Source organism: Balaenoptera ricei, chromosome 17 (genome assembly GCF_028023285.1).
Source record: "Balaenoptera ricei isolate mBalRic1 chromosome 17, mBalRic1.hap2, whole genome shotgun sequence".
NCBI lineage: Eukaryota > Metazoa > Chordata > Mammalia > Artiodactyla > Balaenopteridae > Balaenoptera > Balaenoptera ricei.
This window is the reverse complement of record NC_082655.1, coordinates 14419017-14432727: the sequence shown is the minus strand read 5'-3', so window position 1 is coordinate 14432727 and position 13711 is coordinate 14419017. Positions and strand designations below refer to the sequence as shown.

Sequence of the window (13711 nt, the reverse complement as noted above, 5' to 3'; positions counted from 1 at the left end):
TGTTAGCTGGGGGTTTGTCATAAATGGCCTTTATTATGTTGAGATATGTTCCCTCTATACCAACTTTTTTTGAGAGTTTTTATCACGGATGGATATTGAATTTTGTCAAAATCTTTTTCTGCTTATTTTATATTTTGTAACTGGATGTTATAAAATTACAGGTATAACTGAGATAGTTTCTTTACAAAATGGATTTGACTACATGTTAACATATAACATAGTTGTTGAGTAATAAATTTTTGAAACTCAAAAAATAAATGGAAGTGTAGAAGTAGGAAGTATCAGCCACATACCCAAAAAACTGGGCCGCAGTAGTTAAAGTAGGCAGCATGGTTGAATAAATGTGTTTTTCTTGTTTTAAGATAAAAGATACATGGCTTAAGAATATTAGTAGGCAGAGGGGAAGGAAATTATTCTTCTTTTAGAATAGATTGACTTTTTCTCCTTGGTTATAAATTCACTCTATTAAACTATTCACATTAACCAGTCACCTAGACATCAGTAACTCCTCATCTTATTTGCAATAGTTGCCATTATATAACTTTTCCTCTTCAAGTCTTTCAGGACTTTCCAGAACCTTCTGTGTGGAGTTCACAGTTGACAACATGTTGGTCCTTCTTGATCTGGTTCTTGCTTACTTTGGTGGCCTTATCTCCACCTGCCTTCCAGGATGCCATGATCCAGGATATTGCACAACCTGCGGTTTCTGGAAGGCTCCACTCTCTTTTACATAAATTATCTGCCTTTCAGTGCTGTTCTCTCTGCCTGAAATTTCCTTTCCCACCCCGTTTCTGCTTGTATTAAGTTCTCCTCTTAGCTCAGGTGTGCCTCCTCCGGAAAACATTTTCCTGGTCCCAGTCATCTTGGTGTTTTCAGAACAATCCATCCTTTCCTCTTTCCTAATAGAGCGATTTTCTGGTGAGTAGCTGTCTAGATTCTGAGCTTTTGATAGCAGGGACATTGTATTTTGCCACTGTTTCTTAGTTTGCCACCTAATAAGATGACAATAATTTTCTATCAAGCTGAATGACATAAGAGCAAAGAACACTTAGCCATTTGTAGCATAAATTATTTAAAAATTCTGCTGCCTATTTCTATTTTGTGGCTTTAAGAGACAAAGTTTCTTTGCTATTTTTATAGCTGATTCTAACTTCCTTTTCCTTACATCACCCTGTGGTCCATTTCAGGTCTGTATAGAGTTCTTGGAAGCAGTTATGGTAACAATGGATGCACAGTACGTTTCTTCTTCCTTCCGTCCTAATTGCCACATCTCAGGACCACATCCTCTCCCAGTATGTGCAGTATTTGAGCAGGTTAGTCAGTCTAGGAATAGCTGTTTCTAGTTTCAAGTGGTAATATTTAGGGCAGCTATAAACATCTCCGCAGAACTCATTTTTCCTTTAGAATTAATTTCTTGGGATAATTTTCCAAATTGATATTCCTGGATCAGAGTGTAAACATTTTTATGACTCCTGTCACCACTTGTCAAATTGCTTTCGGCAAAGATTGTGCCACTTTATAGGGCAACCACCAAACTTATTTTTCCTCATGGTGTTTGGCCATTTGAAGAAAAGAACAAATGAATGGATTTGTTTTTATTATTTTGGTACATATAAGGTAGATGTTTGGAATGATTTTAACATTTATTTCTTTATTAGTAAGGAAGAAGATTTTCTTGTGTTTATTTGTATTTTTTTCGAGTCAATTATGTACAAATATGGAGAGAAATCACTTGAATGCAGAAGGAAAAGAGTAAACACTAAGACTGAAAAGAAGCAGAGATAATTGATAGAAATCCAAAAAGGTTACTAGAGAAGAGGAAGTGAATTTATACTTGTAAAGATGGAGGGACACATTTTCTCCTAAGAGAGGCATAAAAGAAGACAAGACAGCTAAGGGGGCAGAGATACAATAATAGGAAATAATAACTAACATTACTTAAGCACATAATGTATGAGTTACTGTGCTAATTGCTTTCTATGGGTTCTCTCTTTTAATTGTCAGAACCACCCATTTCACAGATGGGAAAACTGAGGCTCAGCGAGATTATGTGATCTGTTCACTGTCACATAGGAAGTCTGTGGACAGCCAGGTTTCAGACCTAATTCCCCAGTCTATACTGTTAACCACTGTCCTGCACCGTATAGCTGAGTTGTGGGAGATATGTTTTTTGTGATCCTGATTCAGTAAAAGAGAAGCAGGGTTGATCTTCTGAGAGGGGCCCTGGTGAGGAGAGTGCTCCAGCAACACAAGATGATAGCAGCAATTGTGGGCTGCATTCTGGTATCAATCTGGCTGGCATATTTCTGTGACACTTTTCATTAATAGTCTGGGCTTTGGGAACAAGAGAGGAAAAAAGGCAGAGAAAGGGATGTTTTGGGTTTGTGTGTTGCTGGGTTGCAGCTGGAACTAGGGAAGGGGGTTCTGCACTCTAGAATCAGGGGGGCAGCATTACAGTGATTGACAAAGTTGTTCAGGCCAGACAGGGACTCACCCGTGGCCATGGGGATTAGCTGTCTGCATAGTTCTGTCACCCCTACAACTATGAATGCTATGACCGCTCCACTAGTCAAGATTCTCCAGAGAAACCGAACCAATAGGATACATATTAAAAGAGATTTATATGAGGAATAGGCTCATGCATTAATGGAGGCTGAGACACAGGAAAGCACTTGGTATAACTTAGTCCAAGTCTGAAGGCCTGCTAATCAGGGGAGCTGATGTGTAAATCCCAGGCCGAGGGTGAAACAAGATGAGATGAGATGAACCAGCTCAAGCAGTGAGGCAGGAAGAAAGGGGTGAAAACGCCTTCCTCTCCCTTGCCAACTAAAAACTGTTTCTCACCACCTGCCTCTATAAGGATTAGGTCACCAGCTACTGCAGTCACTGGCCTTCCACACACCCTGAAAGGAGTTTAGGGTGGAGATCAGGAACGAAGCACTCTGTGCTCTGGGAAAAACTGGCAGAACAGTCCTTCAGACAGTTAGATATTTTCAGGAGATTTTATGAGCCCAATTTCTTGCATCTCCTCATATCTAGAAAAGCATTAAAATCATCATCAGTGACATCCACTCCTCATGACTAGCAGCAACCTTTTCCCAAAATGTGTGCTTGACTGCATGTACCCCCTTCACTAAAATCATATATATACTGACGTCCCCCCTTCCCTCTTTGGAGCAGTTCCTCGGAGCTCTCTGAGAGTCTGTCTCCCAGGCTATAGTCCCCAAATAAAACTTAACTCACAACTCTCACTCTGTGCACTTTTTTTTTTTTCCAGCTGACACCCTTTTGTTCTATTTCAGGCCCTCAAAGGATCGGATGATGCCCACCCACACTGGGGAGAGCCATCTGCTTTACTGAGACCACTGATTCAAGTGCTAGTATCTTCTGGAAACATCCTCACAGATGTGCCCAGAAATAATGTTTAATCTGGGCACTCCGTGTCAAGCTGACACATGAAATTAGCCATTATAACTACTCACTGCCACATAACACTTATTGATCACCTATAAGGCGCCAGTCCCTGTGCTAGGGGCTTTGCATGGCTTACCTGATTTAGCCCCACAGACAAGCCTTTGGGTCCTACGCAGCATACAGTCCTGTGCCTGTTCGCCCTCAGATGCATCCTTCCTGCGCTGCTCTGCACCCCAGAGGATGGACCTTTGCAAACTGTGCTTCCCGGGCTCTTTGGCTTACTGGATGCTGGTTAGGCCAAAGAGGGATGCCACCAGCAGTGGCTATGTCTCCTTCATGGCTCCAGCTCCCACCATCCCGCCCCTCCCACTGCGGTTGCAGACTCACAGGTAGCCCCCGTGGGTTCCAGCTCCTGCCTCTGAGACAGGTGCTGTTATTATCCTCACTTGATGTGTGAGAACCAAGGTACAGAAAGAAGTAACTTCCCCAAGATCTCCAGCTGCTAAGTGATGGTGCTGGAATGCAAACCAGGCAGTCTGACAAGGAAACTGAGGCTTGGAGAGTCAAGGAATCAGTCCAAAGTCACACTGCTAGTCGGTGTTGGAGCCAGAATTCAGATGCAGCCTGTCTGAAAACAGAGGGGCTGCAGACAAGGAAGTGAAGGAGTGATTCAGAAGCAGAAAGCTTTTTTGTCCTGATTTTGCTGCCCTCTGAGCATGGAAGCCAGGTCAACATTGCCCAGGGAAGGAAAAAGAGAATGAGGAGGAGGAGGAAAAGGAAGAGGGGGAGGATCCAGCTTTGACTCCGCACTGACTTTTGTCTGAATGGCCAGATCCACACAGCAGGCATCAGAAGCTGGGCTTTTATACTCAGGCCCTGGTCCTTCCCCTGCTGGCCCTGATTAGCTCTGGGCATCAGCGCTTCTCCGAAGCCACTGCCCATCAGGGGCTGGCTCTCTTGCTCTTTGCCCAGGCTTTTGATCAGAGGGTGCTGACCACTAAAGACACAGCTAGGAAGCTCTTCTTTAGTGCTTTCCAGGACTTCCTGGGATGGCTTCAAAGGTTGGAAAGCAATTTGCAGCTTTTGTGTGGAAGGCCGTGGGGTGTGGGAGGGAGTGCTCCTGTTGGCAGGGGAGCTAATTAGGCCCAGTAACTGTTTGGTCATCTCACAAGTCACTTGAAAGCCCTCTGAGATGAGGGAGTGGGGAGGATGGAGACCACTTTGTGCTCAGCAGGCAGCGAGCTGCCTCTGTGCAAGTGGCAGGTTTGGGAAATGAGGTCTGCTCGCTGCCTCTGTGCAAGTGGCAGGTTTGGGAAATGAGGTCTGGGGAGACCAGTACTTAACAATCCTCAGAAGATTTACCAAATGGACTCTCCAAGAGTGGTTGCCCTGTATTTACATCCTGCAGCAGATTGTAGAGGCCAAAATCCTATCATGCTATACACTTTCTCTGGGATGCCTTTCTATGCAGAGCTGCTAATTATGGGTCACATATGCTGTTGTATCCTTATTAATAAAAGATCTCCGCTATTATCAATGAATTAACTGTTTCCATAGTGACTAATGCACTTTGCAAGAGTGAAATTGGAATATTCTAAAAGCAGATCCCCTAAGGAAATGCCAGAAACAACGACTACTGCCAGGGTTTTTGGGAGGAGAGGAGTGGGAAGATGTGTTATTAGACTACTTCTGGGGGAGAGAGGATGTACACAGAGCTATAATAAATGGCTTCATTTTTAAGACTGAATAGAACCAGTTCTAATTTTAAATTCAGTACCTGCTAACCCTCTTGGTTTCAGTTTCCTCATGGTTAAGTAAGGATAATTGTGGACTCTCATTAAGATTGTGAATAATAAATAAATAACCCAGGCAAAGCACATAGCAAGTGTTCAGTGGACATTAGTTGTTATTATTATCACATAAACGTTTCTTAGTACTAGTTTTGGAGGTTGATAAGTAACCACCAGCCGCCAGCTGTCTAATCCTTCAGTCTCTCCAGGCAGAGGCACTCAGTTCACCCCTGTTTTATCATCAGCAGGTCATGCACTTATTTCTATTGCTATCTTAATTATTGCCCATTTGGTTTTTAACAGAAATGCGTACAGGTTTGCAAAAGAATTAGGTGAAATCTTACAACTTATTTACGCCAGGGGCTGTTAACTGTTCTCTAGCTCAGTGATTTGTTCCTTTCCTCCTGTCCTTTGTGTTTTGATCTGCTTTCTCTGTCTATCTGTCCTATTTAACGTTCTTTGTAGCAACCTCAAGGGACCCCTCTGCAATGTCCCCAGGGTCCAGGTATTCTACTGGAAGGGCTTTGTCATCCTGGCTGCAAATCCTCATAAGCAGGCATGCTTCATTTCCCCCCAGGTAGCTTCTCTGTCCTGTGTTCCTCGGGTAGCAGCACTTACAGCCTGAATTTGCACATGGTGAGCAGTGAGGCTTAGTTGCTGGGCGGCTTGGCCTCCTCAGGTGTTATGTATTGGAGTCTCGAGCAAATGGGGTAAATGTCATTTCATACTTAATGATGTTCCAAGCCCTCTGCTCCCTATTTTATGGGAATTAGTACTTTTAATTAACACAACTTTTCGGTGAAAGTGGGGTGTTAAAGTCCCCTACTATGATTGTGTTACTGTCGATTTCCCCTTTTATGGCTGTTAGCATTTGCCTTATGTATTGAGGTGCTCCTATGTTGGGTGCATAAATATTTACAATTGTTCTATCTTTTTCTTGGATTGATCCCTTGATCATTATGTAGTGTCCTTCTTTGTCTCTTGTAATAGTCTTTATTCTGAAGTCTATTTTGTCTGATATGAGAATTGCTACTCCAGCTTTCTTTGATTTCCATTTGCATGGAATATCTTTTTCCATCCCCTCACTTTCAGTCTGTATGTGTCCCTAGGTCTGAAGTGGGTCTCTTGTAGACAGCATATATATGGGTCTTGTTTTTGTATCCATTCAGCCAGTCTATGTCTTTTGGTTGGAGCATTTAATCCATTTACATTTAAGGTAGTTATTGATATGTATGTTCCTATTACCATTTTCTTGTTTCGGGTTCGTTTTTGTAAGTCCTTTTCTCCTCTTAGCTTTTGCTTGTCTGCAAAGGTTTTAATTTCTCCATTGAATCTGAATGAGATCCTTGCTGGGTAGAGTCATCTTGGTTGTAGGTTTTTGCCTTCCATCACTTTAAATATGTCCTGCCACTCCCTTCTGGCTTGCAGAGTTTCTGCTGAAAGATCAGCTTAACCTTATGGAGATTCCCTTGTATGTTATTTGTTGTTTTCCCCTTGCTGCTTTTAATATTTTTTCTTGTATCTAATTATTTTTAGTTTGATTATATGTGTCTTGGCGTGTTTCTTCTTGGATTTATCCTGTATGGGACTCTCTGCGCTTCCTGGACTTGATTGACTATTTCCCTTCTCATATTAGGGAAGTTTTCAACCATAATCTCCTCAAATATTTTCTCAGTCCCTTTCTTTTTATCTTCTCCTTCTGGGACCCCTATTATTCGAATGTTGGTGCATTTAATGTTGTCCCAGAGGTCTCTGAGACTGTCCTCAATTCTTTTCATTCTTGTTTCTTTATTCTGCTCTGTGGTAGTTATTTCCACTATTTTATCTTCCAGGTCACTTATCCGTTCTTCTGCCTCAGTTATTCTGCTATTGATTCCTTCTAGAGAATTTTTAATTTCATTTATTGTGTTGTTCATCATTGTGTGTTTGCTCTTTAGTTCGTCTAGGTCCTTGTTAAATGTTTCTTGTATTTTCTCCATTCTATTTCCAAGATTTTGGATCATCTTTACTATCATTACTCTGAATTCTTTTTCAGGTAGACTGCCTATTTCCTCTTTATTTGTTTAGTCTGGTGGGTTTTTACCTTGCTCCTTCATCTGCTGTGTATTTCTCTGTCTTCTCATTTTGCTTAACTTACTGTGTTTGGGGTCTCCTTTTTGCAGGATGCAGGGCCGTAGTTCTCGTTGTTTTTGGTGTCTGTCCCCAGTGGGTAAGGTTGGTTCAGTGGGCTGTGTAATCTTCCTGGTGGCGGGGACTACTACCTGTGTTCTGGTGGATGAGGCTGGATCTTGTCTTTCTGGTGGGCAAGACCACGTCTGGTGGTGTGTTTTGGAGTGTCTGTGGCCTTATTATGATTTCAGGCAGCCTCTCTGCTAATGGGTGAGGTTGTGTTCCTGTCTTGCTAGTTGTTTGGCATAGGGTGTCCTGCACTGTAGCTTGCTGGGTGTTGAGTGGAGCTGCGTCTTAGAGTTGAGATGGAGATCTCTGGGAGAGCTTTCACCGTTTGATATTATGTGGAGCTGGGAGGTCCTTGGTGGACCAGTGTCCTGAACTTGGCTCTCTCACCTCAGAGGCACAGGCCTGACACCCGGCTGGAGCACCAAGACCCTGTCAGCCACACGGCTGCTCGTATTGGAGGGTCTCCTGCAGAGGCGGGGGGATGGCTGTGGCTCACCATGGGGACAAGGACACTGGCAGCAGAAGTTCTGGGAAGTCCTCCTTGGCGTGAGTCCTCCTGGAGTTCCCAGTGAAGGATCTTGAGATGGGGAAGTTATTCTGCATTGTTCAGGTAGGCCCTAAATGCAATCACGATTATCCTTATAAGAGGGAGGCAGAGGGAGAGTACACACACACACACACACACACGCACGGAGATGATTCGTTGAGCTCTTCATTATACTATAGCTGGAAGTACCCAGACATTTTTAATTAGAGGAATGACATGGTAAGAATGTATTTTAGAAATAATATTTTGGCGATAATAGATTAGAAAAGAAGCAGGACCAGATGTCAGGTGACTATTTTGGAGAACAGATGGATGCTGAGGGTAGGAAGGAAAGTTTTGATAATCCAGGAAAGGCTGGAGGGGGCTGGATGCCTGAAGTACCAAGGTGAAGTCGGCCGGGTGATCTAGGAGCGCAGCAGGAGCAGAATCAACAGACGTTAGGAACGTCCATTTTCTGACATTCAAAGTGCTTTGTACTTGATAATCATCTGTCTTACATTTTCTACCAGTTGTTTTTGTTAAACTTTTGTCTTCTCCCAGATTAGAACTTGTGTCAAGGATAGAGGCCGATTTCATTATTTTTAAAAATATATTTCTCAATGTTTACCCTACCATTAGACCTGTAGCAGCAGTTTAATATATTTCTGTCAGCTTGATTTAAACGGAATGGTAATTCTGAGTCTTGAAATTCCAATTTTGCTTCTAACTCATGTTAAAAGATAAACTGAGGCATAGTAAAAATTTTAAGAGTTTGAGTGCAAACTTCCAGTTGTAAGATAAATAAGTAATAGGGGTGTAATGCACAACACGATGACTGTACTTAAAACTGCTGTATGTTTTATTTGAAAGTCGTTAAGAGAGTAGCTCCTAAGAGCTTTCATCACAAGGAAAAAACATCTCTTCTTTTTTTGTGTGCCTATATGAGATGATGGATGCTGACTAAATTTATTGTGGTGACCATGTCACAATGAATGTAACTCAAATTATTATGTTATATATCTTAAATTTATACAGGGCTGTATGTCAGTTATCTCTGGGGGAAAAACGTTAGGAAAAAAAGGGTTATGTGAGCAACAATCAATTTGAATAGGGCGGTGGCAAACCAGAAGTGGTTAGGAGCCCTTCATGACCTGATTCAGGGGAAAGACTTACATAAAGTGCAGAAGCAAAGAAAGGAATTTATTTGATTGGCTGTAGCTTAAAGCCTAGTTGGCTGTTTGCGATTGGCTGTCCTTAGCTCTTTGATTTGTAATCTTGAGGCATTTATAGGTTTAGGTTTTGGTTTGCTTACCTAGAGCTACCTCAGCATTAGGGCCACCTCAGTCTAATGGCCTTATTGTTCAATTAATTAAACACTTGCTTTGGAAACTTGGATAAATAAAGTGGCTTTTAGGGACTTTGCACTTCTTATCAATGGGAATTATGATCTTATAATAATAATGTTAATAGGAATAATGTCTCATTTTTTCCCCAAGGAATGTGATGGAGAATAATAGCTAAGCCTGAAGTGAATGTGATTGGCAAACCTTAAATGTACCCTGAATGATAAACCATACATTTCTCCTAGAATCGGCTTACCAAAGGTGTTCAGGGCAGAATATTCTCCATCTTCACATAACTAGGATGGCATGAGCAGATGTCTGACCTCATCATGTTTTCAAAACTGCCTAATGGTTTTCAGAAAGTGGTGTGCTCTGTGTTGGAATAACCATTTCAAAGAGAAGCAATAGGCCACAAGCTGCTTTCAATATCTCAAAAGAAGCACACAGACCTTAGGTTCACACAAAATTAACACCTTCCTTGTCTTTCACAGCCAGACCTGAGGGAGGTTATTATTCTGGTTTGCTTTGTAGATGTGTAAGGAGAAGACCCTCCTTAAAAACAGGAAAAATCTGGTCTTGTAATGGCATTCAGATTTTCAGAAGTTTTACATCACATGAAACTTGTAGTCTCCATATGTATTATTGCTCCTAACGGTCACAACTTCATAAAATAATCTAGGTAACATTCTCCATCATTAATGAACTATGAGATTTCCTAGGTGCCGAGAGCAAGCTTTTGACGGGCAGAGAGCTCTGGGATGTGGTGGAAAACCTCTGAATAGACTCAGTGTCTGGACTGAATTCTAGGTTGTTCCTGGCCAAGTGTGCCTGTGAGTTCATTCCCTCCTCTCTCAAAAGAGTGCAAGTCTATTAGCTGTTATTATTGACATAACTAATACACGGCACACCTATTTTTAATAATTGCCTTTTAAAAAAAATTGCGCTCTTTTTTTCCTTCCAGTTTTATTGAAGTATAATTGACATACAGCACTGTACAAGTTTAAGGTGTATAGCACAATGATTTGACTTACACACATCATGAAATGATTGCCACAATAAGTTTAGTGAACTTCCATCATCTCATATAGATATAAAAGAAAAGAAAAAAATTTTTTTTTCCTTGTGATGAGAACTCAGGATATACACTCTTAACAACTTTCATATATAACATACAGCAGTGTTAGTTATATTAATCATGTTGTACATTATACCCCTAGTACTTATTTATCTTATAACTGGAAGTTTGACCTTTTGAATGCCTTCATCTGATTCCCTATTTTTAATAATTATCTTTTAATATTTTTCAGAGCTCAATAAAATGGAAGAAAATCAATAATAAAGAAATCAAATAAATTCATTTCCTTTGGTCAAATCCAAAGAAATCCTGAATCATAAGGAGCTGAACCATTTCTCCAGAACTGAAATAGGCCAGTCATGCCTGCCAGCCTCACCCTTGCAGAAATATTTTAAGGCATGGGCAACCTCTGTGCACCCGTGCTGTAGTTTGGAACCCGAAAAGGGAAAATAGGCCAAGCCATTCCAGTCCTTGGCCATCAGAATCTATAATTGCCACTGCCAAGCATCTTTTAGTCTTGGTGCAAGTTCCAGCTGGAGCTACTTCCTTCTGTACAACCTCAGGTGGTTATATAATTAGCCACACACATTTATAGGCTGTAAAGGAAAGTCTAGTAACAAATCCATCCTTGCTGTACATCTGTTGCATGTAACAATGGACTGGAAACGGGTCTATCCTTAAAATAAACGCACCAAAATGCTTTTGTTTTTTAAATCTTCTGGAGTTGCTTATTTAGGCAAAATCACTGCTGAAGGCTGAGTGAATGAAATGGCAGGGGTAAGCAAGCTTGAAATACATCTACATCCTCTGCTATCCACTCAGTTTGAGCCCCTCCTGTGTCCTTCAGAAGCCTGCGTCAGCCACTCGTGCCCTCAACACGTGCCTAAATCAACAAGATTTAGTCTTGTTATAAGGTCTCACTTGATATATTTCTCACTCTTCCAGACCACGTGGATGCACATTTCCACCATTCACACTCACCAACAATGGAAATAATTTCAATCACAAGGTTCTATTAAGTCCTTCTCTTGTTTCTACACCGTTGTTGATTTCTATCGTGCATACAAGAAAGAGAACTTAAATCCAGGATCTTGATGATGAGGTGACACATGTGGTAGGATGGAAAAGGTGATATTTTAATACTCCACCTGCTTCTCACGAGCTTACTTTTGAATTTGTTCAGAATCGGTTGAAGAAGAGAGGGTTAAGTGCGCCTTGAAAATTCCCAACAATTTTGATCTAATTTCCCTGACACCAGGGACTTCTCCAGTCTCAGCTTACGTCTTTTTTTTTTTTTTTTTTTTTTTTTTCAGTTTTACTTAAATTGGAAAATTGCCAGTCAAAATGATCTTTAGTCTTTATTTGATAGTCACTTTCTCCATGCAATAAACAGCTCTTCCAATCACTAGTTAGCAAAAAGCTGGACTTTCATCAGTAGTGAAAGGGTAATATTGGCTCCTGGCAGTTGCCCCATTGATTGGCATCCAAGTGGATATGGGATTTCAAATTAGAGTTTCATTAAAAGTCTAGAAAGGTCCAGTCTAACAACACAGTCCTGTTCTTTTACATTTGTTGAATTGTCTTCCTAATGGCCCTTAGGACTGAGAACCAAACCCCTTATTTGGCTAAAGGGCAGGACTGACGTGTCATCAGGGTGTTGACAGTGGCAAAAGCCAGGCCTTTGTGTGCATGTGTGTGCATTAGCATCTGAGGCATGCTTCATGGGCCACTATACCTGAGAAAGTTTTGAGACTCAGCTGGCAAGATGAAATAATGGGTTTCCACATTTAGCATCTTGGCTCTCCAGACACCAGAACTTTTTAGCTCTGACTTAAAAGCTTATCACAGTAGAGATGAAAAAATAGCCACTTTCGATCATAAGGAGAAAATACTTCTTGAAAGTCTCTTACGAACCAGAATGATGAGTGAAAAGTGAGGGAAATGAGACTGGCTAGATTTTTATACTCCACAAAGCCAGGAGAAGGAATTTTCTGAGTGTCCTTTGCCAAGAGTAAGTCCTTGAAACCCAGCTCAAGATTTGAGCAAAGCTAGCTTGCCTTGTCCTTAATGTAGGATAGAAAAGCAAAAAATGAATAAGCAAAAATTTAAGCCCTGGGGATCCAAGGGAAATTTCTAAAAGCTCCTTATATTTTGTGACTGCATTCCAGTTCCAATCCTCCCTTTCTAATCCATTTGGTTTATGGCTGCCAGATTAATCTTCCTGATTACTTTGTGTATGACACTTTCCCGGCTCAGAAACCCACAAGAGTGTTTTTTTGTCCCTGGAAGGAGACTAGAGTCAGTAGCCTTGCTTTCAAAGGTCATCTAGTGCTGGTGTCTGCGTACCCACAGGACTCTTCCTCCAGAGCTACAGACAAAGGAATCACCCTGTTTTTCCTGAGCATCTCACGCACATCCTCACCTCTTGGTTTTTGCTTGTGGATGTTGTCGTCAAACTCTGGTGTGTGTGAGAATTACTTAAGAAGCTCATTAAAAGTATCAGCACCACTTTCATTCTGTTCTTCCACGTGGGATGTCTCTTTATGCTTCGCTCTGCTTATCTAATAAGCCCTTGTCTTCTTTAAAGGCTGGCTTTCGACTCACCAGCAGCCCAACTTCAATAAGCAGATGTAAAAGGAGGAAGGTATTCTAGGCAGGGGGAAAACAAAGTCAAAACTGGAGATGTTTGGTAACCACCAGTCAAAATTCAGGTCTGCAGATTGCATCTAAGTGACTTAGCATTGCCTGGTGCGGCTGAACAGGGGAATTTGCATGCCCTTCATTGGAAAGGTGTCAGCTTCGAGGTTGGAGAGGATTGAGTCTCTGTCCTCTTACTTCCTGGGGCTGGGCTAGCTTGGGTAAGTCCCTTATTCTTCTGACATCTAGTTCATTCCCTTGGAAAAAGTGTATGCCTTTATTTAGGGATTAGATGTTATGACGTGCAATGTGTGTATAATGTAGTGGGTACTGAATATTGGTTCTCTTCCCTTCTATTAGGGTGAGGGGGACAAGACAAGGAGCCAGTTGTTGTGACATGGTGACAGATCCCACCAGTGCCTTGCCATATCCCCTATTTCCAACTGCCAACCCCTCCATCCCTGTGCTTGAGAACTTTCTCTCTGAAGCATGTTTTTCCTGCCTGTGGGTGGATTGAAAGCTGCCCCTAGTGCTACTAGGGGCAGCTTTCAACCAATCACTAATGGGGGCTGTTGTATAAACACCCTAGCTTCCTCATCCCTTGGGCATACTTTGCATTGACTGTCAGAGTGACCCAATGGGATTGAAGTCTAGACATTCAGACACCGTGCTCCCACTTGGCCACCTTCTCTTGTCTCATCCACTCCCCTGCTAGTATTTCCTTCACCTTCTACTTGCACTTGACTTG

General features: G+C 41.8%; 1 protein-coding gene across 13 annotated transcripts in view; it reads right to left on the bottom strand.

Moving 5' to 3' along the window:
- Positions 1-13711, bottom strand: part of LRATD2 (LRAT domain containing 2) — a 714718-nt gene that overhangs the window by 81183 nt on the left and 619824 nt on the right. Inside the window, exon 15 of one of the 13 annotated variants that reach the window (XR_009498441.1) lies at positions 12913-12975. The exons of the other annotated variants lie outside the window; for them this stretch is intronic. The gene's annotated coding sequence lies outside the window, so the exon portion shown is untranslated. Of the gene's footprint in view, positions 1-12912; positions 12976-13711 lie in introns of those variants that run through there. 13 annotated transcript variants of the gene reach the window in all.